Genomic DNA, 22,528 nt, shown 5'->3' with positions numbered 1-22,528 from the left:
CCTGGGGGCAATACTGGTTCGGAGGTTGAAGGGACGGTGTCACTGGGGAGGAAAGCGGGGGGCTGCCTCGTTCCAGCGCAGGCAAGGGCTGGCTGCGGCCAGAGGCGGGAGCTCTGCGCTCAGGATGAGAGGGAGGCCTTTGAGGTGCGGTGACCGAGGACGGCCTGCAAAGATGACGAGGGTGGGTCCTTGTTCGGCGGCTGCCCTGACAGAGGACCTCAGGCCGAGGACCACCTGAGGCAGGCAGGGGCCGATGGCCCCTTCGCACTGACTGGGCCATGCTGGGCGCCGTCCTGCGATGGGGAGAGAAGCCCCCTTTGGAGCCGGCAGACCCCGAGCCCCACTTTCAGCCCACTTCTGGTCTGCGCAGGGCTTTGCGGGTCACGGGCCTTTGCGGGTTGTCTCTGGTTAGCCTTGCTGGGCTGCGGGGGCTGGGGTGGACACGTGGGACAGACACTCAATGGCTGGTTATTTTCTCCCGCGTGAGGCCGCGGTGGGGACAGAGTAGAGTCCCTGGGGGAGGGGAGGGGTTAGCACCCAGGAGGACCCCCCCCCCCCCCCCGCCAGAGGCAGGGAGAAGCGGCCAGTGTCCCGCCTTCTTTGCAGAATTTGGACAAACATGGGCCCACTTGGTGTATTGGATTAGGCTTTTATCCCCCAGGAGAGTAACGAAGTAAACAGAATAGAGTTTCTTTGGGCCACTGGCCAAATGAGAAATATTTTGGATCTGGTGACCTTTTTCTTTGGGTCACTATTCTCTGTAGGAGGTTTTGACCCGTATTGCATTTCGGAATAGGACGAACGGCATATTTTTCGGAGTGGCAAATAAGGAAAAGAATGAAAGTCTCTCAGAGTCTCTGCTTGCAGAGGCTCCCCTGGGAGGAACATTTTTATAGACACCAGACGTCCTCTCTGGCTGGGGCCAACTTTCCATCCTGATGGCGGGGGCGTGCCATGAGCCGGCCCCTCTCTCCTGAGCTGGCCGGCCAGGCTGCGGAGCCAGCCGGCACGAGCTGGGCTGACGCCCGCGGAGCCACGGCCCCTCCTCCCGCGGCTGAAGCGCCACCCGCCCCCTGGTCCCAGGGTCCCAGACCCTGCCTGTGCAGCGTCTTCCCCTGTGGTCGTGGGCTCCCTTCAGGGACTCTTCCTTCATAGATCACAGAGCTCTGTATTCTCACAGTGAGTTGTGGTAGGTCACTGTCATAATTGAAGGTCACTGTCATAATTGAACTTCAGGGTAAAGTGCTCATAGGCGTAGTTAAAAGCCAGTGAAGAAAATGTGACTTCAGCCGTCGTTAAAGCAAGTCCGTACTGTTAAGATCAGCACAGAAGCATCCTGTCTGACTTTTTCCTTCTTGTCCTGTGACATGTGCAGGAGAGGAGCGGATTTGCGATTGGCAGCTGAAACCCCGCACCTAGAGGCCTGTGTGCAGGGCTTGGGCTTACTGAGCCGCTGTGTGAAGTACCAGTATTTGGGGCTGTCTCTTTCCAGTGCCCACCCACCCTCCTGGAGCAGGGAGTCGGGTTTGCACACGTGGTGCACTCGGTCTCCTGGCTGGCGCCTACGTGGGACTTGGCCCGTGTCTCCATCGCCACCTGCCTTCGGTGCCTTCCAGCGGCAGAGGTAGTTGCCGCGGGAGGATCCCTGAGGCCCTTCGCTCTCGCTCTCCCTTTCCTCTCTCTCTCTCTCTCTCTCTCCCTCCCTCTCCCCTGCCCGTGGGTAGCTGACTGCTTACCGCGTGCAGCCGCTCGGGTGCCCTCGGTGTGGTGGGCCCCCGGCACTGCCCTAACAGTGCAGGCCGAGCTGAGCTGACGTCAACTCCTGGAATGTCTGCAGAAGCTGAGATGTTCTGGGCTGCAGCACCAAGAGCCTCCTCATTTGTCCTCCACCCTGCTTTCCTCTCCTGCCCATCCCAGGGCACTGGGTGGGAAGCTGTAGATGGGCCCAGAACTCTCAGGCCGGGAGGGAATCTTGCCGTGCTGTTAAATAAATACCTGCCTGCTTGCAGGCAGGCTGCTGCTGGCTTCCCCAGGGTGAGAAGAGCGAAGTGCCCCCAGCTGCTCCCAGCACATATGCCCTTTGTCCCAGCACACACGCCTTTTGGTGTCCTTGGGGTGTCTCAGCTTGACTCCTCCCTGACAGGCTCTGCACAAGCCCAAGATGTGGGGTGTCCTTAGGTGATGAGTTTGTGGCATAGGAGTGGCAGTGGCTTCTGACGAGTTTTGATTGACAGACATCCCAGGGGTGTTTGGGGTGGTTCATTGATCGGTGCTTCCCTACAGCTGTGCCCTTGGCCGGAAATGCCTGCTGGCCGCCTGGCATGGGTGTGAGGCAGAAGCGGGCTGGCAGATCTGTGGGTACTGCCCATGCTAGGCCCTGCCTTGCCGGACAGCAGACCCTGTCCTGCCACCTGTAGTTCCCGTCACATCCAGCCTGTTCCCTTCCATACACCCAGATGAGAAGTAACCTTGGGGCTTCTGGAGGAAAGGAAGCACGGTCCGGCCTCCAGATCTGTGGCTGCTTATTCGGGCATCGGGGGAGCACAGCACAGTTGTCCCAGGCTTCAGAGGCTTTGCCCCCTGCAGAGGGAGCGAGCCTGACGTGGAGGGAGGCTGTGGTCTGTAGCCAGGGCCTCAGACTGACGAGGATGAGGACAACGAGGACGAGGACAAGGGACCGGCACGGGTTGCTGTGCTTGAGCACAGCAAGGTAGCAGGAGGGGCCGAGCTGGCCACAGGATGTCTGGCCATCTGCGTGCTGGGGACACAGGAGCGGCAAGGAGCACCGAGGGGTGGAAACCAACTCAGGAGGGTGCCTCCTGCGGGGCTGGACTCCAGGTGGGGGCAGGGGCAGCCTGGAGAGAGGGGCCCGCAGGTAAAAGGGGAGTGCTGTCACCTGCCAGCGAGCTCACCTGCAGCGGGCTCGCGGGTTCCTCTGCTAATGGTGGGCGAGCGCCAGACTCCTCCTTCACACCAGCTCAGGACACGTGGCCCGTTTTCAAGAACTTTGAGCAGTGGGGCAGGACCCTCTCTGAGGGTCTTACCAGCCCTGCTGCCCTCTGACCTGCAGCCTGCTACATTTTGGGATGCTTGCCCGGTTTCCAAAGGAGTTTCGCTTCTGCTCTCTCGTTTGCTCCTTGAAGCCCCCCCCACGGCCGACCCAGGTCACATCAAAGCTCCAGCCCCTCCCTTTGCGCTGGCGGGCCGGCCCCCTCCTTGAGCGCCTGGCCCTGCTGCCCTGTGTCTGCTGCAGACCTCCTGGACTGCACCTGTCCACTCCCAGGCTCACCCACCCCTGGGATGTACTGGCCTCTTGAGGGTGTCTCCCTGGGCGGACCCCTGCAGGGGCAGGTTCTGCCGGTAGAAAGCGCCCAGCACACGCACGGCACTGTCCGTGGTGGAGTGAGCCAACTGTCCTGCTCCCGCCGAAAATCCGGTCTGAGCCTCTGTGCTTGGGCAGGTCTAGGCTTGCCTGCGGCCCTCCATTGTCACGTGGGCCTCTGCTCTGACACCCTGGGTGAGAGGGCGGCAGGGAAGGAAGCCTCACCGGCTGTGCCTTAAGGTGACCTCTTCTCTCCACCCTCCTCTCCCCTCCCCTGTCTTTAGGTGCCTTAACGGGAGAGACCCTGCCCTAGACCAGAGGCGGTTTCTTTGTGCCCATGTTGTCTGTCCACTCCCCAGGTGGACCGGAGGGGGCAACCCTGGTGACTTAGCCACCCTCAATCCTCAGTGGTCAGCGTTCTAGTGCTGGGGAAGGTCCCGTGCAAAGGGGTCCGGGGGAGTCTAGGACCAATGCAGGTATACCTTCCTTTACGGCGAAATCTCAGGCTATGCTGAACCACTTAATTAACCTAAGTTTTTGTTTTTCCAAAAAAGAATTTTTCCTTTTTAGTGACAACTTTTACCTAGAGTTGTCATGAAACCAATGGTATTGTCAGTATTGGATTACTCTTTTATTCTTCTGGCCTCTCGGAGAAAGATCAGACCATGTTCAGTAACTTAAATTTTGTTAGATTGTTCCCTGTTCATTTTGTTTTTCTCTTTTAGGGCTCCGTACCCAAGTACTGTGTGATGTAGTTGAACAAAGGGCTTGGTTCACCCGGGGAGTTTTCAACGCTGTCTTACCCACGTGTAATGAGAAGCAGCCACTGTTGCAGCGTGAGGGTTTGGGACGGTGACCACAACATCCTTTAGCGAGAGGCTGCAGGGTTTGGGCTCCGCGGTGCTCCTTGGCGGTACTGGTCCTCCACACGGTCTGGACGTGTTGTTCCCATTTGTGGAGCAGGAGATGATGGCTGAGTGTCCGAGTCTCTGCAGTCACGAGAGCCTGCGATAGTGATTCAGGCCGTGTGGCCTGTTTCTGGGCACCGCCATCTGCAGTCCTGGAAGGAAGCATAGCTTGTTTCGAGTGCATTCCAAGGTAACTCGTGCCTGAGAGGACGTGCAGCACACCGCTTTGTTTGAGAAGGAGCGTGAGGAGGTCAGGGCTGGCCTTGGACGATTAAGGGGGTGGGAGTCAAGGTCCCTGAACCACGTCTTGCGGGGCCTGTGCTGGGTGAGGCTGCGCGCCACAGGCGCTCAGGTCCCCTCGCCACCTGGCTGGGCCCGGCCCTGCTCCGGGCCCTCTCCCCGAGCCGGTCCCTTGCTGGGGGGACTTGTGTGTCACCTGCGCCAGGGCTGGCTTTGTTCTGAGTCTGCTTCCAGTTCCTGTTGAGTTGCAAGCTACTGTGTTAAACGTAAAAAGCCCCCCGCAGGTGAAGTGAAGGGTACGTGACATCTGGAGCCGGTCAGGGAACCGGCAGCACAAACAGGGCGCACGCCCACCCAGCCTGGCCTTGGGGGCCGGCCACCTCCGGCCGCGGCCGCTTCCTTGCCCCTTCTGCACTTGCCGGCCCGGGCTATTTAACTGTCTCTCAGGAAATTCAGTTTAAATCAGATTTCACCTATGATGCTCCCTGTTCTTTTCCACCCCAACGATTATCTTAAAATCTCTCCTTTTAATTAACTCAATTTTCCAGGTCTTTCTGGACGCCGGGTGGTTTATTTGTTGAGTGCCTGGCGCTGTGCCCCCGATCGGGAGATGGGAGAGCCTGCCCTCCTGTGCTGGGCAGCCCCGGGCCGGGTGGGGAGCCAGGGGGCCCGGCAGCCCAGCCTCCGGCCAGGGCAGGGGCCCGGGCCACCTCCTGTTCGCTGGGGGGGGGGGGGGGGGGCCTGGGCCGCTTGCTACCCTCCGGCTGAAGCCGCTCCCTCTCTTCTGTTTAGAACTGCTTCTTTGGCAGCTTTCGCTTCTCCTGTAGGCAAGTCTCAAGCTAATATTTATCCCGCAAAGTATCTTAAAAATGCTGGAGGGCCAGTATTTGTGGAGAACTTTATCAATCTTTGAAAGAGAGTTATTGTTACATTGATAAACTGAGGTGCTGTTTACAATAGCCAGATTGTGTTTGAACTTGCAACCTTTAATTCAACAGTTAGTTTTTGTTAACAGATGGAATTGTTTTGGCTCTTCTTGTAAAGAGGTCCTTTATCCATGTGGTTTTTGTTTGTTGCTGGCGAGCGTTTGGCATGTGCTGGGGGGAGGGGAGAGCGGGCCGCTGAGTGTTTCTCTGATGCCCATGTTATGATTGGCAGGCTTTTCAGGAACGTAGACTTTTGTACCTGAAGCCCTACCTCTTAATGAACTGTCTCATTAAAACCGGAGGTGCCTCCTTCCAGAGGGAAAACTGGCCTCACCGTGAAAACAAACTTAACGTAGCAAGAACACGGGGTGGGTGGTATTGTTTAGATCTGAAGGAAAACAACACCGATAGTGAACGTATTCCTCGAGAAATAAAGTAAAGCCTTCCCGGAGGGGCTTACTTTTCAGTAAAAGGAGCCACTTCCTGGATCTTGTCCGGAACCGTTCTCCTCCGCCTGACAGCCCTCCTTGATTCTCAAGCGAGTGAGTGAGATGCCTCCTGCTGGGGCGGGGGCGAAGGGCCCTGGGCGCGGTGCTGGTGCTAGGCGTGTCCGTGTCGGGGAGCAGTGGAATGTCACAGTAATTCAGGCGTGGCAGGTGGGGGCTGGCCAGAACTGGACACAGAGGCTCTCTCCCTGGGGCTGGGGTCCCTAGGTGATGAAATGTGCAGCGGGTGCCTAGCAAAGAGGTCACGGTGGCACCTGCCTGAACACAGGCTCCCAGCAAGGCCCGGGGCCTGGCTCTTGGTGCCTGTGTTTGTGCCCCGTGGGGAACCTCAGGGACCCAGCACTTCCTCCTCGGTCAGCTGACTCACTCTGTCCTGCTGACTTGCTGTTCCTTCTCTGTCTCCACCTCTCTGTCTCTGTGTGTGCGCGGGTCTCTGTCTCTCTCGCTGCCTCCCTCCCTCCCTCCCTCCCTCCTGACTCTGAGCTGGGCCGGATGTGTGGCCAGGGCTCCGGGTTGTTGGTGGCTGCGGCAGTGCTGGGGGGCCCTGTGTCCCGTGACTTCCCGCTGTCCCCACACGGCTGCACGGGGCTTCGTTCCTGTCCGTGCCCCCGTGTCCTGTAGCTGTCAGAGTCCATGTTGAAAAGATTGGGGTCGGTCGGATTGTTTGGGGAACCTGAGTTCCCCCCGTGGCAGAAACCCCACTTCCTTGCTAATAGGACTTTCTAGATAAGTTCCTCATAATACGTTACTTGCTTTTTTTTCTTTTTTTTTTAAGTTTAGTTTGAGAGACAGGGAGAGAATCCCAAGCAGGCTCCCAGCTCTGTCAGCACGGAGCCCTCTGTGGGGCTCGATCCCACAAATTGTGACATCATGACCTGAGCCAAACTCTAGTGTCAGACCCTTCACTGGCTGAGCCACCCAGGCGCCCCACGTTTGTCATTTGCTTTTATTTTGGTAAAATATACCTAACAAAATCCACCAGTAAGCGCACATTCACAGCTGAGAAACTCACCGTCACCACCGTCCATGTCCACAGCTTCATCTTCCCAAAGGGGGACTCTGTCCTTCCGTCTGCAAATTCATCCTAGGCAGTAAGGTCCTTACTAAGCAGTAAGGGTAGTGCTGCGCGGTCCTGTGTTGAGCCCCTGTTGCCGTCCGGTACGAGGGCTGTTGGGATGGAAGCACCCAGGCCGGCCTGCGGGACGTGGGGTACGTGCAGGGAGCACACCCCAGGTGGGAAGGGCAGCATTGAGGGCGTGAATGGCCATTTGTCTCCAGCACGTGTCAAGTCTAACCTGCTTATTAGCACACGGGTCTGTGATGGCACATTCAGGTCCTGCTGTCGGCTGAGTTCACGTAAAGGAAACATCACACGTGGGTCTGAGAACCCACTGTGCTCAGGGTGGCTTAATTGTCAGGACACTCTTGCTTTTAAAGACTGGTGCTTCAGTTTCATGAACTGTTTTAAGATTCCCATGGTAGATACGTTTTTATTAAGGTGATCTTTACACCCAATGTGAGGCTCGAATTCACGACCCCGAGATCAAGAGTCACGCGCTCTGCTGTCTGAGCCAGCCAGGCGCCCCTAGTTTCCTGGTTTCACGAACCTCTGGCCAGCTTTAGTGGGGGGAAGGCGGTGGTGGTTCTGTGCCTTTGTGGTCTCACCTGTGGCGTCCTGGTACTTCATCCCAGTCACTACCTGACTTGTGCCAGCATTAGATGGAGCTTGCCTGTTTTCTAGAATGGCGCGAGGGACGGCTGCGGGCCACCTGCGGCTTGCTGTGCGCGGATTCGCCCCGTCTGGTGTAGGGGAAGGTGGCATACGGGCTTCTAGAGCTCGCACTAGGCCTGCCTTTCTCCACTGGCGCTCACCTGGATTGCCGGCGTCTGGGGAATCTGGGCTTCCCTCTAGCTCAGAGAGGCCCAGGCTCGTTCCCAGTGTTGTGTTTTTGGCTGTGTTCTCCGCACTGGCTGGAGGCAGCCTTCTGCTGGCTCACAGAGGGAAATCCAATCCCGGAGGGCAGGGCCGAGAGGCCCGGGGAACGTCGGCACCTACAGATTAATGAGTGGGAAAGGTGCCTGTCGGTGTTTTCAGCTGAAAGACTCCACTGAGGCCTTCGGTCCGGGGAGCCCAGGGCCATCTAGGGTTTCAGGCAGGGAAGGCTGCTGTACATCACCTGGACAAGATTAGAATTTCTTAATCCCACGTGGGCCTCTTTCAGACCTCGTACAGGGCTGCTTTGTCTCGTCTCTTACCTTGCAGAAAAGAGGAAAGAGCGCTCGACTCCCTTCTCCTTGATGGGCACAGGGTCTGGTCGTTGAGGCTGAGCCGGGAGTCCTCTTAAGTGCAGTGCACTGTGGGAGAATCTGCAAACAGGGCGGGTGGCTTCCTTAGGGTGGATGCCTGCCTTAGCCCAGCGGGCAGAGAGCTAAGTCCAGCGGAGTGAGTGTGCGTTACAGGGAGGGGTGGAAGGAGGTGCTGTGGACAGGAAAGCTGTGCGATTGTGTTTGGGAACGGGAGGGGGCGGGTGGATGGCTAGCGAAGAGTGAGCCAGGGGTACCGTCAACGACTAGCCTGCCCACACCAGCACGTGTGGGAGGGGCCTGGTGCTCGCCCGGGTGGGGAGAGAGCACAGTCGGTGATGCCCGTGGCGCACTGGGAGAAGCTTCTGAGACGGTCTCGGCGGTCAGCTCTGAGTCTGTACCGGTTCTGCGGACCCACCGGTAGCTCTGTGCGTCAGTCGGTGGCTTTCCAGACCTGCCTCTGTTGGCACCGTTTGGGCTGCCTGAGACTCGGCTTTGTGATCGGAAAACGCTCCTGAGTGTCCTGCCACATAGCGAGATCTTCCTGTGTTTGCAGAGGACAAGCGGATAATCTGTTTTCAGAGGAAACTTATTGTTTCTTTTTAAATTAGAAACAAACTCAGGTCCTCCTGATGCAGAAAGAACACAACTACAAATCACCCAGAAATAACACTCTTCGCTGTATCCATTCCTCAAAAAAAACTTTAGTTTTTTATGATCATAATACGTACTTGATTTATAACCTGTTTGCACTTAATATTAGGTGTATTTCCGTATCAACAGGGAACCACGCCGCATGATTTCGTGTCTGCACGAACCACCCTTTATGTACGGACCCTTCCGGTTTCCTAGTGGTGTAATCCCCGTGCCTTTGTTTCCTCCTGACGAGGTCCAGAGAGGGAATTGGAGTCGAAGGGTCTCAACGTTTTAAAGCCCTGGATACCTAGTGACCACGGCTTCGGGTTTCCAGACGCCCTTTCAGCGGTGCCGGGCTGCCGTGACGAAGTCCCTGTTGGACACTTGAGCCCGCCGGCATCCGGGGGAAGCCCTGCTTCCGAATGGCTGACTTCACCAGATGGCAGAAGGGTTAGTCAGTCAGGTACCAGACTGGGTTTCTTAGTCACGGAGAATCGCGGGCCACCAGGTGAAGGGGTCAGTCCTCTCTGTTAGAGGCAGCGTGTGATCTGCGCTGTTAAGGAAACTGGGAGCAGGCCCCGTCCCCACTTTCCCCTTCCGTGGGAGTTTGTCGCTGGAGCAGCCACTTCCTTGAGCAGAGACAGGAGGGGCAGGGGAAGCGGCTGTCCTGCCCCTCTCCTCCTCGCCCTGCCTTCCCCGGGTCTCCGGACTGGGGCCTGCGCACAGGGCGCCCCCGTGGAACTCCTGGGACCACCATGTCCTTGATGTAGAACCACCTGTAGGTGCCATAAGGGCTTTGTGAGACGTAGGGGGTTAGAAAGGGCGTAGACACTCGGAGCGGCTCAGCGATGTGTGCCATCTTGTAAATGGCGTGGACGTGACCCATCGCATCTGTGGATCCCTGACCACGGCTCTGGCTTCAGGTGCACGGAGGGTAGTGGAGGACGGTGGTTTCGTTAATGCTGTTTTACTTGTTAGAAAGGAAGAGTAATTTGAACTCTGGGCCATACATAAAGCCATCCCGAAGTTCTCATTAGCCAAAACGTTACCATTTTTAAGAAAACTAGCTTTGATTTTACTGTTGTGAGTATATTTCATACTTCCCTTTAAAAACGGGCCTTTTGTACTCACCTGATCCACGGGCCAAATTGAAGTAATTGAAGGAATTCATAGCGCTTGTAACTTTTGTGGCACTTCCTCCTTTTTGCCTTAGGATAAATTCAGAACCTGGAAACCGCTTTGGTTGGATTTTACATATAAATACCATCAAAAAGGCTCGTTGTGTCTTGGCAGTCTTTAGTGGTGTTCCTTAATTACGCCCTTGTCTTTGAGGTCAGTTCCTGATTATATGTATGTAATGTGAGGAATTTTTATTCTTATTTTTTAATCCCATTTGGTGGTTACGAGTGTCCTCAGGCAGCCCGCAGCCTGCCTGTCTTCCATTTCCTGGCAGAGTTCCTGTGTACCTGGCTCTGCCCCTGGTGACGGGATTGCAAGTTCAGAGAAATACTGGTTTACCCTACAAGCGTTTGCAGCGGTTGCCCACTTGGCATCGCGGGCGGTCCTGAAGCTCGGGTTCCCTGCGCTTGCAGGGGTCCCGGGAGGGGTCCCCGGAGCTGCGTGGCGGACAGGCACGCTCTTGTTTCCATGGCAGCCAAAGCTTCATCTGACTCCAGTGGCTTAAGCTAGAACATTTAGAAGGAGGGGGTGGTGGAACCACTCACTGCTTTTTAATTAAAAAGCAAAATCCGTTGCACTGAGTTGATTCTGCAAATCTGGGAACGCTATCTAAAGATCAAAGGTAAAAAGTCACAGGAGAAAGTCTGTATTTTAGCATAAAGCAAATGTTGCAGGGATGTTCCCTCTGGGGCAGTTCGTCCTTCTTTCCGCGTAATTTCCTCCTAAATGTTCTTGTGCCTCCTTCCTGGGTGCTGGATGCTGGCCATGTTCTCCTTCACATTAGGGAACAGTGTTAGTGCAAGATGCAAAGGAATCCTGTTTAGAGAGATGCTTGATGTCGATCCTAACGCCTTGCCCCCTAAAATTTGGGGAGAAAATAAGTACTTTGATTTGATTCAACATTAGAAATATTTGCTGTCAGGTAGACTGTCATTCGAGTCATCTGATGTAGCTTTAGTGCCTGATCCTGCATTAAAAAAAATTTTTTTTTAATGTTTATTTGCTTTTGAGAGAGAGAGAGAGAAGAGCAGAGAGCGAGGGAGACACAGAATCGGAAGCAGGCTCTAGGCTCTGAGCTGTCAGCACAGAGCCGGACGCGGGCTCAAACCCATGAACCGGGAGATCAGGACCCGAGCCGAAGTCAGACGCGTAACCGGCTGAGCCCCCCCAGGCGCCCCTGCTCCTGCATGTTTAAACCTGGCCCTGTGCTTGTGGACGGCACAGGCTTGGCGGCTGCCTCGAGGGAAGAGGACGGCGGGGCGCGGGGTCCCGTTGGAACGCGGTGCCTTCCACGCTGTGTCCGCGTAGCTGGGTTCACACACGCAAGGCTCTCCCCAGGGCCCCCGCCCCCCTGGCTCCTTCTGGAATGGGGTCAGGAGGGAGGTGTCGCGGTGCTTGCTGTTCACTCCCATTTGATTCACCCCCCGTGTCCCACTGGGTGTTACCTAAGAGACACACGCAGTTCTTGGATGTCTGGGCAGGTCTGTGACCGTGAGGAACCTGTACCCGTGCCCTGGCCCCGTGGCCCTAGGAATTCCTGGTGGGGTCCAGCAGCCCTCTTGGCAGTTCTGACATTTTCCTTTGCAGATGGAAAAGTGGGTGTGGGTGTGCTAAGCAAAGAAACTCTGGGGCCCTGTGAGTCCATAGTGTTAATCCGTGGCATAGCAGCCTTCCCATCAGCATCTTGCACCGCAACTAGAAGGTCACCGTCTTTCCGGAAGGACTCTGCTGCCGCCGCATTTCCCTGCCAGTGTGTGCATGGTTACGCCAGCGTGCTGGGGGAGGGCGGCCCCTCTGGGGAGCACTGCAGCTGGGACTCCTGCCTCTCGTTTAGCGCAGCGCCTGGGATGACTTCACCTGTCCTCTTGCTGTGTCCCATCGTCTTGATCCCCGCCTGCACCTGGGGTAACAGGTCTCACGGTGGGCTGGAGAGACCAGCGCAGGAGGCTGCTCTAAGCTGCTGTGGAGCCCGGGTTGGGGCAGTGGGAGCCAGCGGTGCCCTCCCTGGTATCCCACTAGGAATGCAGGCCCAGCAGAGGCCTCCAGCTGGGCTGGGACAAGTCCGCTAGACTGCACTGACGTCAGACTCGGCACCAAGAGCCCCAGCGGGTGGCCGGGTCTGGTGGTCTGGTGAAATGTGGCCGTGCAGTGTTTTATGCTCCAGGAGCCCAGGTCACATCCCGGGAGACCCTAAACTATACTGTTAAAAGCATAGTCATTCCTGAGAAGTTATTGGGAGGTGTGGTGCCTTAGAAACAAAAAAAAACGCCCTAAGTAGTGTGTGCAGTTTGAAAGTTTACTTGAATTGCAACATGCCAGTTTTAAGGCGTTAAAAAACATCATCTCAGCTATTTGTTAGCGTTGGCACACCGGTCTGCTTCCTGTTCAGAAGGGAAAGGGATTTGCCTTGAGCTCTGTGCTTATGTTGCTCCTTTCTCTAAAAGGGAGAGGTTTCTAAAGATCAGTTTTCTCTTTTTAATGGAGTAATTAAGGGTTGGTCTGGCCCTCTACCTTCAGCGCTCATATGAATCTGTTCCTTTCCAGCCGTCTGAGCGCCTCCACTGGCTAGGCGCTGGACCAGCCGGTAGTGATGGGCGCCAGCTGTCTGCTCAGGCCGCCTGCCTCCGGTGGGAAGTGCCCCTCCCTTTACCTGGGTGCCAGGGCAGGGGGAAAGGTGGGCAGCTGGTGCCGGCTGCGCCCAGGCCAGCGGGGCCTGACTGGCTCCTGCGGAGGCTGTGCTGCCAGTGTCTTGGAAGCAGGGCTCTGAGTTACTCAGGTGGACAGGGGAGGAGCGTGGGCAGGAGCCGTTCCTTCCTGTCCTGCAGACCTGTCCCCACCTCCCGGAGCTTCTGGTGGGGGTGGGGGCGTGATACTGAGCAGCGCCCTACCCACCTATGGGAGGGAGCGGCCTGGCCTCTGCTGGAGGTGTGTGGGAAGGGGGTGGGTGTGTGGGCCGGGTGGCAGGTTGTGTAAGAGGGCAGGGGAGGAGACCGCCAGCACTGTCCAGCAGGGGAGGGCCAGACATTGGTCAGCGCGAGAGAGAGAGAGAGGCACCCAGGAGGAGCACTGGGGCCCCAGGGGTTGGTCCTGTCCTGCTGGCGGTTGCAGGGGAATCCACTGAGAAATCATTTAATTACACTGACTTGTTAAAAGTGTAGCAATATTTTCATCCCCTTGCTCCCAGGGCCGGGGGGGGGGGGGGGGGGGGTCCCTTTCCACATTTCCTTTGCTTCAGTCTGTTAATGCTCAGAATAGTGCGTGTGCGCGTGCACGCGCGCGCGCACACACACACACACACACACACGGCTCTCCCTTTACCAATGACACCCAGTTCACAGCAAGCTGATCCAAAGGAGCCAAGTAAAAACGGACGTCAGGTCTGACACGTGTCGTGTTTGGTTTCCGGAGTGTCCTCGACTGTGCCTTGTGACACAGAACACTCAAAGCCTGGGTTATGAAAAGATTTAAGTCCTAGTGAAGCCTTTGATCATTTGACGTGCCGTCCAAAGCAGGACGCTTGACTGGAAGGGGTGCAGCTGGTAACCTCGCCGTGTGCTGGGCTGTGCGGTCATCGTGCCCGCTGTGAGCGTGTCCCGCCTGCCTGTGGTGTGGGTGCCGTGCAGGTGCGTGGGTCCGCCAGGGATCTGGGTCCATGGACTGGGTGGAGGCCTGGGTCTGCGTTTGTGAGTGAACTCCCTCGGCTGTCCTGATCCAGACCGATTCACACGGTCTCCGTCCACACGGGCTCCCGTAGCAAAACCACACCCGGGGGGGCTCCGAAACAGCAGACGCTTCTCTCCGTTCTGCAGGCTGGAAGTCCAGCCAGGGTGTCACCACATTCACCAGCTTTCTGTCTCAGGGGCTTACTTCCTGGGTCATAGCCCCTCTCTTGCTGTGTCCTCACAGGGTGGAAGGAGCCAGAAAGCTGTGGGGTGGCTTTCATAAGGGCGCCGATCCCATAAGTGAGGGTTCCGTCCTCACGGCCTAATCCCCTCTCAGAGGAGTTTGGGGGGGGGGGGGTCACACACTCGGAGCAGCCACACACATTTGAGGACACCACAGAGTTAGACGCCTAACTGAAATTCATGTTAACTTTGTATTTCTTGAGCCCACATTTCGTAGACAATAGAGGCACTGAGTGATGGGAGGAGACAAGCCTGGGTTTCTGCAGGTGACACTTATAATGCCCAAAGGCAGGTAATTTCAGGTGTGAGAAAGTATTCTCAAGGATGGAACATTCAGTGTGACCACCTCTTGGTTCCTTTTTTGTCAGATGTTTTTGGTTGTGTGTTTCTTTTTTTTTTTTCTGTAAGGACACACATTTTTTTCTTATTAGTGAACTGTTTTTTAGAATAGTTTTAGGTTCATAGCAAAGCTGAGCATAGAGTACCGAGTTCCCATGTGTCGTCATCCTACACATTCAGCCGCCTCCGTCTCCAGCGTCCCCGACCACAGTGGTTCCTGTGTTACAACTGACAAACCGGTCCTGACCCTTGGTCATCAGGCCAAGTCCGGAGCTTGCCGTGGGGTTCACTCCTGCTGCTGTGCACTCTGGGTTTGGGCAGCCGGGCGACGCGTCTCTACCATTGTGGTGTCCTGGAGAGTGGTTTCACTGCCCTGAAATTGCCGTCTCCACCCTCCCCCACGCCACCCCACTCCAGCCCCCGGCAACCACCAATGTTTTTACTGTCTCCACGGTTTTGCCTCTTCCACGGTGTCATACAGTCTTTGGGGACTGGTTTCTTTCACTTAGCAATGTGCATTTAAGGTTCTTTCGTATCTTTTCGTGGCTTGATAGGTCATTTCTTTTTAATGCTGAATAACAACATCCCCTTGTCTGGCTGGACCACAGATTATTTAAACACTCACCTGCTGAGGGACACCGTGGCTGCTTCCGGGTTTTGGCAATTGTGAATAAAACTGTAAACATCCACGTGCAGGTTCTTGCGTGGACAGAAGTTTTCAGCTCCTTTGGGTAAATGCCAGCGAGCGTGATTGCTGGATCAGCTGGGAAGAGCTCGTTCGGTTTGTGAGAAACCCCCGAACTATTTACCAAGGTGACTGCGCCGTTCTGCGTCCCCAGGAGCCGTGAGTGTGCGCGTCCCTGTTCCCGAGCGCGCACCCCTGTTGCTCAGCCTCCCCGACAGGTGCTGTCCGTGCGCATGCTCCGGCCACGCCCAGAGGTGTGTGCCGGGATCTCGTATTTTACAGTTTTCTGACGCTGCGTGACGTGGAGCTTCTTTCCGTGTGGTTACTTGCCATCCATGCGTCTTTAGTGAGCTGTCTCTGGGTGTTTTGCCCTTTCTTAAATCAAATTGTTCATTTTCTTATTGTTGAGTTTGTTGTGTATTTTGGAGATGTGTCTTTTGCAAATATTTTCTCTCAATCTGTGGCTTGTCTTGTTACAACATTGATTTTATGTTGGAAATCAATGGGATTTCTTAAATGCTTTTCAGGAAATAACCTTATAAACAGATTTGCCAGAATGCTTCTTTCTTATCAAGGATACTTTAGACTTGCTTGATTAAATTTTATGTCTTTTTATACTCTTGGTCTAAAATCTGATCGTCTCCGAGAGAGAGAGAGAGAGAGCGAGCGAGAGCCAGCACACACACTCGAGCAGGGGAGGGGGAAGAGAGAGGGGAGAGAATCTTAAGCAGGCTCCACACAGGGCTCGATCCCATGACGGTGTGATCGTGACCTGAACCAAAATTAAGAGTCTGACGCTTTTAACGACCGAGCCACCCAGGCACCCCGAAGTAGACCTTATCATCTACTGCTGTCTGCTTGGTTTCCCTGGCTCTTATGTTGTCTGTAGGTTGGTATTTCTTTGCCATGGTCATCTGGTGAGAGAGGGAGGCAGGCTGATGGTAACGGAGGGGACCGTACTAGTAAATATTTTACAGGGTCATTGGAGGTTAACAGTTGATGACGTTTTAGAAAAATGTTAGCAGTTCGGTGGATTTTCTGAGGGTAGGGATGCCTGTTTTTAACTGGTTTTTAACCGGTGGGTGTACAAAACAGACAGCCGTGGCCGCAGACGGGCCGCCGTAACGCGTTCGCGGCACACCTCCAGGGCCCGGAGTGCTGCCGGCGCGCATGCGTGCCCGTGCGCATGCGGGGGCGGCGTGGAAGGGGCGGGACGTGCGTTGCAAGCGTGCCCCGCTTCCCGCGACCGTTATCCAGGAGCTGTGGCTCCGCGGGTTTTGTAGTCGCACGGCTGTCGAATGTGCGTGGAATCTCGAAGTCGAACCCAAGCTCCTGGTGCCTGTCAGAAATCACGCTGCAGTTAACTTTTGATGGCATTCGGTTAACAGCGGCTTTCCACATCGCGAATGGTAGGAAGTCACGTGTTCTGGCATCGGTTACTCCTAAATTAGAAACAGGACAATAGAGGAAGTTGTTGATTGGAACAATTGTAGTTTCACTAAGTGCATCTGCAGATCATAACCAAACTGTTGTCCTCGAGCGCGCTGCCGGTCCCTGGGCTCCAGAGTTTCTCTGCTCGGGGAAGCCCGTCTGAGAGGTGTTGCTGCCCTTCTGAATAGGAGACTCCGGAGTCGGAGGTCACAACCTGTCCACGTTCTTGGGCTCCGCGGCAGGCTCTTAGGCATGTGCGGTTTCCTGTGCTCTGGGGTCTTAAGCCGCTTCAGTGCCGTGGCAGGGTTTCGCCTGGGCATGTGAAACCAGGTACTTCAGAAGGGAACATAACATGCCAATGGTCTTAGTCATTTTGGTTAATGCCCCAGCATTTGTGTAAAACAGCGTCCTTAGAGAAGACAGTTTGCGAGCTAGAAGAGTCCTTCCCGTGCCTCGCTTTGTGGGCAGTAAACCTGGCTTTCGGGTGCCCGATCGCCCCCCTCGGTGCCATGACTCCCCCGGCACCCAGGCCCCGGGTCAGGGCAGGGCAGCCACGTGGCCCAGCCCTGCGGTGCTCCAGCTCCTTCCTGTCCTTCTCAAAGGTTCTTTCCATTCCTTTCCCTAGACAAGAAGTGAGGGGAGGCCGTTTCAGACTCTTCCGCCGACTTTTTATGCCCAGGAAAGGTGCAGCCATCTGCCACCTGGCCCCTTGTGCCTCACTCCTGCACAAGTGCTGTGATTTAGTTCAGTTCAGACCGGCAGGGACCCCGAATTCCTGTCTGAGGAGCCGATGATCGGGCTCCACGCAGCGCGCACGCGAGCTTTGGAACGTCACCCTCTGTGCCTCCAAGTTGGGGACTGCACGTGGTGGTTTGGTTACTTTGGTAATGGTCAGTACGTTTGTCAACCTGGTGATGGCCTTTTTGTCCATTCTCACGCAGACACTAAAGAATTAGATTATCAAATTAAAGTGTAAAAGTCAGTGGCCTTAATTACACAGGAAGGGGGACACGGGGACGTTGCAGAGCATTGGAAATGTCCTGTGTCTTGGACATAAATTTGTCGAAACGTAATGAACATGGTACATCTTCCTACGTGTAAGTTGTACCTGAGCAAATGAGTAAACATCACTTACTGGCCGTCTTGTAGGCAAACTAACTGGTTGGGAAATATAAGGGAAGAGTAAATCCCGTTTACACTGGCCACAAAAAAGATAAAGATTGTTAGGAAGAGGCTTACCTAGAAATGTGGAAAACTCGTGGAAGGAGTATTTCGAAATTCCTGCAAGAGGACTGAGGTGGTCTCAGACAAACAGAGCGAGAGCCCTCCTTCTCCGGCAGGGCAATGTGGCGGCCTACAATGGCCGTTCTCTCGGGGCTGACCTATAAGATTAATGGAATCACATAAGAGTACCAACAAAAAATACTGTTTTTCCTGAGCTAGTCAAGCTTTTAAAGTTCATATACTTGAAACAAACATGCCAGAATAAATAGGAACATGTGGGGAAATAGCAGTGTTACTGGACATGGGCAGACAGGCATGCTAGTTGAACAGAATAGAAAACAGGGAAACAGACCCAAGTACCGATGGAAATTTGATGTATGATAAAGAGGAATCTCAGAATGTTGGGGGTGGACTTACAAATACATCCCGTTGCGATGATCAGATGATCGTTGGGAAAAGATAACGGTAGATCCTTACCTCACACCATACACAGGAATATGAATCTGAGATCTAAAATGTTCCCACTAGATTTTCACTGGGAACTAATGGCCAAGCTGAGCATTCTACAGCCTGTATGCATAGCCTCGGAGTCTTTACGGAATGTGCTGGGTGTTCTCAAACCTATCCGATTAGGCCACTACATCTCCCATGTACTATGGACCCTTCAGCTGTGGCTCTTTAACAGAAATAACTTGCATTGGCTCTTCTGTCTTTAACTGGCTCTCCCCTCACAGGCTGGGTTGCCACGGTCTCTGATTTAGTTGTTCACGTAGCTAATGCTCGTATTGCTAAGTGCATGAGGCTGAAATTTTATTTTTAAATTATTTTGTGTCATCCCCTAAAATGCTTATAAAATCCCCAGGGCTTGCAGGAGTGTTTGGCAACAGTGGCTTCGCCAAGTGCTGTCTTGCTGATTAGCAGTTGGGCATTATCTTCAAGGTGTCTGACTGTAAGCCAGGTTAGTCAAACCTTTGAGGAACCCTAGCGTCCACTGACGTGAGTGGATTTTGTTAGTTCGGCCTCATTTAAACTTACTGGTTGGAAAGCAGCTTTGACTCTGGGAATTGGTGCTAACTTGTGAAGGCATTCCCACCGCGGCTTGGGGATGCTAACGTGGTGAGTCCACAGAGCCGTGAGACGCGGTTGGAGTTTTGTATTTACTAACTGCTGCTTAAAGTCAAACTAACCGAAGATGCTAACGATATTTGTCATTTTCATCAATATAGATGACAGTGAAGTTGCCTGTGTAAAATCTATTCTTGCCACTTGCCACTGCGTTTGCACGGCTTGAGGAAGGGAAGCCAGCTGTGTTAATGCCTAGACTCCTTGAATGACAGGTAAACCCCACACCACGCTCATGCCATTTCACGCGGGCTTCCCTGAGGCCTGACCCTGGTAGCGGGCCGCCCCGACCATCTGGGCGTGATGCTCTCCGAGAGCTGGTGCGGGTGGGGGTGGCTTTCCAGTGTACACGGCCCCTAGTGCGTACTGGTCGGCTGGTGGGCCGGCTCTCATTCATTCGTTCATTTATTCATTCAGTCTCTCTGTAACCTCACCGGGCTCCTGCCGTGTGGCCAGGCACAGCGGGAGGTGTGGGGACATGGGTGGTGGCCTCTTCCGTGGGAGTTTCTCTGTTTCCCCGGGGCCAGGGTGTCTGTGAGAGCTCCTCTCACGGGGTGGGGGGGTGGGGCCAGTCTTCCGGGGAGGGCCGAGACGGAGAAGGGTCCCCAGGGATGCTCTCTGAATATATGGTGCGGGGGGGCGCCGAGGCCAGGTGGGGCTTTCTTTAGAGCTCCCCCAGAGAATCGTGTACTCTCGAGGGGAAATAGCTGGAACCCTTCTCCCTTTCCCAGACCGGATCCCAGAGGCCACCTCCTGCTATGGGAGAGTGTGGCTGGAGCCCGCCTGTGCTGGAGTCCTGTCTGCTTTGAGCAGCAACTGATTGGGTCCATAACGGGGCAGGATGTGGACCTTGCCACATCTGGTCCTGTTGATTGATTCAAAATGTAATAACATAAAGTGTCACGTTTCAGCATTTCTGGAGACTTTTCCCTGTTTAATCATAACCTTAGAACAGTGTTTCTCAGCTTTGACAGAGTTGACGTTTTGGGCTGGATCCTTGTCTGCTGTGGGGCCGTGCTGAGCAGCGTCTCTGGCCCCTACTCAGGTTGTGATGACCAGCAGTCTGTCCAGACACTGCCTGGTGTCCTCGGCGGCACACGGTTGCCCCCGGTTGAGAACCACTGCCTTAAAACAGCTCAAGTCTGTTCCATGTGGAGCGTGGCTTCTAGCTGTTGCGGAGACGGCCCCAGCGGAAACTGCCTTATCTCAGACGTGGGTGTCGGGACGGCCCCAGCCGTGGGTACAGCGCACTGGGACGGAGCTAAAGGGTCTCGTGTTTGTAATGAAATCACTAGGATTCATAGAAAACCGATGACTCATTTCTGCCCCAAAAAACCCGGACAGTTTGGGCTTTTACAAAAGCCCAGAGTATGTCTGGACATACTTTCTTCGCATAAAAATCATCTGTCTTGTTTGGTGGATGGAATAAGGCATTTAAAATCATTGACCCTATTTTGGCATAAGAATCACAGGTTGACAAAAGGGTTTCTTTCCTTTTGTTTTCTTAGGCTGGGAATCGCTCCACAGGTGGGGATAGAGAGTAAGAACAGCAGGTGTTGGTAATTGGGTGTTTTTGTGTTGTTTTTTTTTTTTTAACGTTTATTTATTGTTGAGGGGGGTGGGGAGAGAGAGAGACAGACAGACAGACTGTGAGTGGGGAAGGGGCCGAGAGAGGGGGAGACACAGAATCCGAAGCAGGCTCCAGGCTCCGAGCTTTCGGCACAGAGCCCGACACGGGGCTTGAACTCATGAACGGCAAGATCATGACCTGAGCCGAAGTCAGATGCTTGACTGAGCCACCCAGACACCCCTTGGTTTGGTAATTGTTAATGTTGGGTGATTTTTTGTTTTCAATATCATTTTGTTTACTTTTTGTGTTAGAAGTACTTTCATAGGGGCGGCTGGGTGGCTCAGTTGGTTAAGCAGCTGACTCTTGATTTCGGCTCAGGTCAGGATCTGAAGGTTTGTGAGTTCGAGCCCCATGTCGGTCTCTGTGCTCACAGTGCAGAACCTACTTTGAATCCTCTGTCTCTGTCTCTGTCTCTCTCCCCCTCCCTCCTTCCCTCCTTCTCCCTCTCCCTCCCTCTCCCTCCCTCTCCCATGTGCACTCTTTCTCTCAAAAATAAATAAGTGTTATAAAAATTGAAAAGAAGCAGTTTCATAGTATGTTTTCTACAAAGGTAGAGGTTAGAAACCGTGGGCTTTTTTTTTTTTTTTTTTTAATTTATTTAGAAACCGTGGTTTTAATGCAGATATTATATGGTAGGGAACACTTAGAAAATTTGCCAGAAGTCTCGAGCTCGGGGCTCCTCAGCGTGAAGCGTAGTGGCGTTCAGGGGCCGCGAGGGGCACACGTGCAGTCAGGACACACGGACACGCAATGGACGTGCGGTCCGCAAGGATGTTGCTGCACGAAGGGGGCCGGGAGGCAGCCCCACGGTGGTGAAGCGGCGGGGAAGAACTTGACCTTGAGGGAGGGCGGCCCGGCCTTGCCCAAGGTTGGGGACCTGCCACCGCCCTGGGGCTCTCTGAGGGGGCACTAAGTGAAAGTGGCCCTTAGTTTCTCATTCCTTCTCGGGGGAAGGGAGAAGGCACTGATGAAGATCATCTTTGGCTCTGTGAATAGTAACTGGAAACATTTTTATTTAAACCTTTTGTTGAAAATCTCTGGTAGGATATCCACTCACAGACCTACCTAAATATAAAAAAGACGTGAACACCATTTGTGTGATTTTGGGGTCCCCTCTCTTTTAAAACTTTTTAGAGAGTGAGCACACACGCGTGTGTAAGCAGGGGGAGGAGCAGGGGTGAGTGGGGGAGAGAGAGAGAATGAATATCTCAAACAGGCACCACGCCCAGTGTGGAGTCTGACGTGGGGCTTGATCCCACAACCCCAGTATCATGACCTGAGCCGAAATCAAGAGTCGAACGCTCAAGCAACTGAGCCACCCAAGCGCCCCCACGGGGTCCCCTCTTTTAATTCACTTCAGATTGAACAGAACCCCAGTTCCTGGAGGCCGGACTCCAGCAGAGTGCATGGGCAGAACTGCATCCTTAGTCTTGCCTCGCATTTTCCTAAAACCTTTCTAAGGGGAAATTTCGAGTTAAATGCGAGGCAGTCGATGCTTTATTGTGGTCTGCCCCTCTGGGGAGGGAATGCATCACAAAGCTGGGTTGTAGGGACCAGAGCAGGGTAAGTGCAGGATGGGGTCGGGAGTCCCACACCCCTAGGAAGGTGTGTGGGTCGGGAGTCTGTGAGCCCCCACGTGTGATATTCAGACTTCGGGATGCATGTACTTTTTTCCTGCAGAGGGGCTGTAACTTTGATTTGATCATCAAAAAGTTTCATGACCCGAAAAGGTTAAAGACCACCGCTGTAGATGGCCCACACAGCAAGAACTCAGCTGCCTTTGGGTGGACTTTGAATGTCCCCGCTCTAGGTGGCAAAACCCCCCCGTTCTTGCCGTACCCACCCTCCCGATTTCCACCTCCTGGCCCGCATCTCCGCTCCTTTTCCAGCCTCCCCGCCTCCCCCGCCCCTCCACCCCCACTGCCGGCCAGTCTGCTGATGGTTATTGCTGGCCCGGGAGCGGAAGCTGAGCTGCCTTCCTCCGTCTGCTCGTTTTTTTCTGCTCTGGCTTCCCTCTGTTGTCCTGTCTTCATCCTGCCCCGGGATTAGATCCATAGAAGATGTTTCTCTGGGAGCTGGGGTCTGTTTTCTCTGCAGCTGACCCAGAGTAAGCACCAGAGACCTGCGGCGGTCTGAGGTCGGGGTCTCCCAGGTGGCCGAGGACCAGTCCG

At 54.6% G+C, this 22,528-nt stretch overlaps 2 protein-coding genes across 5 annotated transcripts in view; one reads left to right on the top strand and one right to left on the bottom strand.

The window, feature by feature from the left end:
* SLC45A4 (solute carrier family 45 member 4) overlaps nucleotides 1-22,528 on the top strand; it is an 80,177-nt gene that overhangs the window by 18,774 nt on the left and 38,875 nt on the right. For 2 of the 4 annotated variants that reach the window (XR_008419989.1, XM_053896488.1), the window contains exons 1-2: nucleotides 18,704-18,721; nucleotides 18,832-18,942. The exons of 1 other annotated variant lie outside the window; for it this stretch is intronic. The gene's annotated coding sequence lies outside the window, so the exon portion shown is untranslated. Of the gene's footprint in view, nucleotides 1-18,703; nucleotides 18,722-18,831; nucleotides 18,943-22,528 lie in introns of those variants that run through there. One more of the 4 variants, XM_019459731.2, reaches the window with a different exon arrangement.
* DENND3 (DENN domain containing 3) overlaps nucleotides 12,725-22,528 on the bottom strand; it is a 113,029-nt gene continuing 103,225 nt past the window's right edge. The window contains exon 24 of the transcript XR_008419985.1: nucleotides 12,725-12,734. The gene's annotated coding sequence lies outside the window, so the exon portion shown is untranslated. The remainder of the gene's footprint in view (nucleotides 12,735-22,528) is intronic.

Source organism: Panthera pardus, unplaced genomic scaffold (assembly GCF_024362965.1).
Source record: "Panthera pardus isolate Hobbes unplaced genomic scaffold, ASM2436296v1 HiC_scaffold_7, whole genome shotgun sequence".
In the NCBI taxonomy this organism is placed as follows: Eukaryota; Metazoa; Chordata; class Mammalia; order Carnivora; family Felidae; genus Panthera; species Panthera pardus.
Note: the sequence above shows the minus strand (reverse complement) of the source record. Positions and strands in the feature narration are given on the sequence as shown.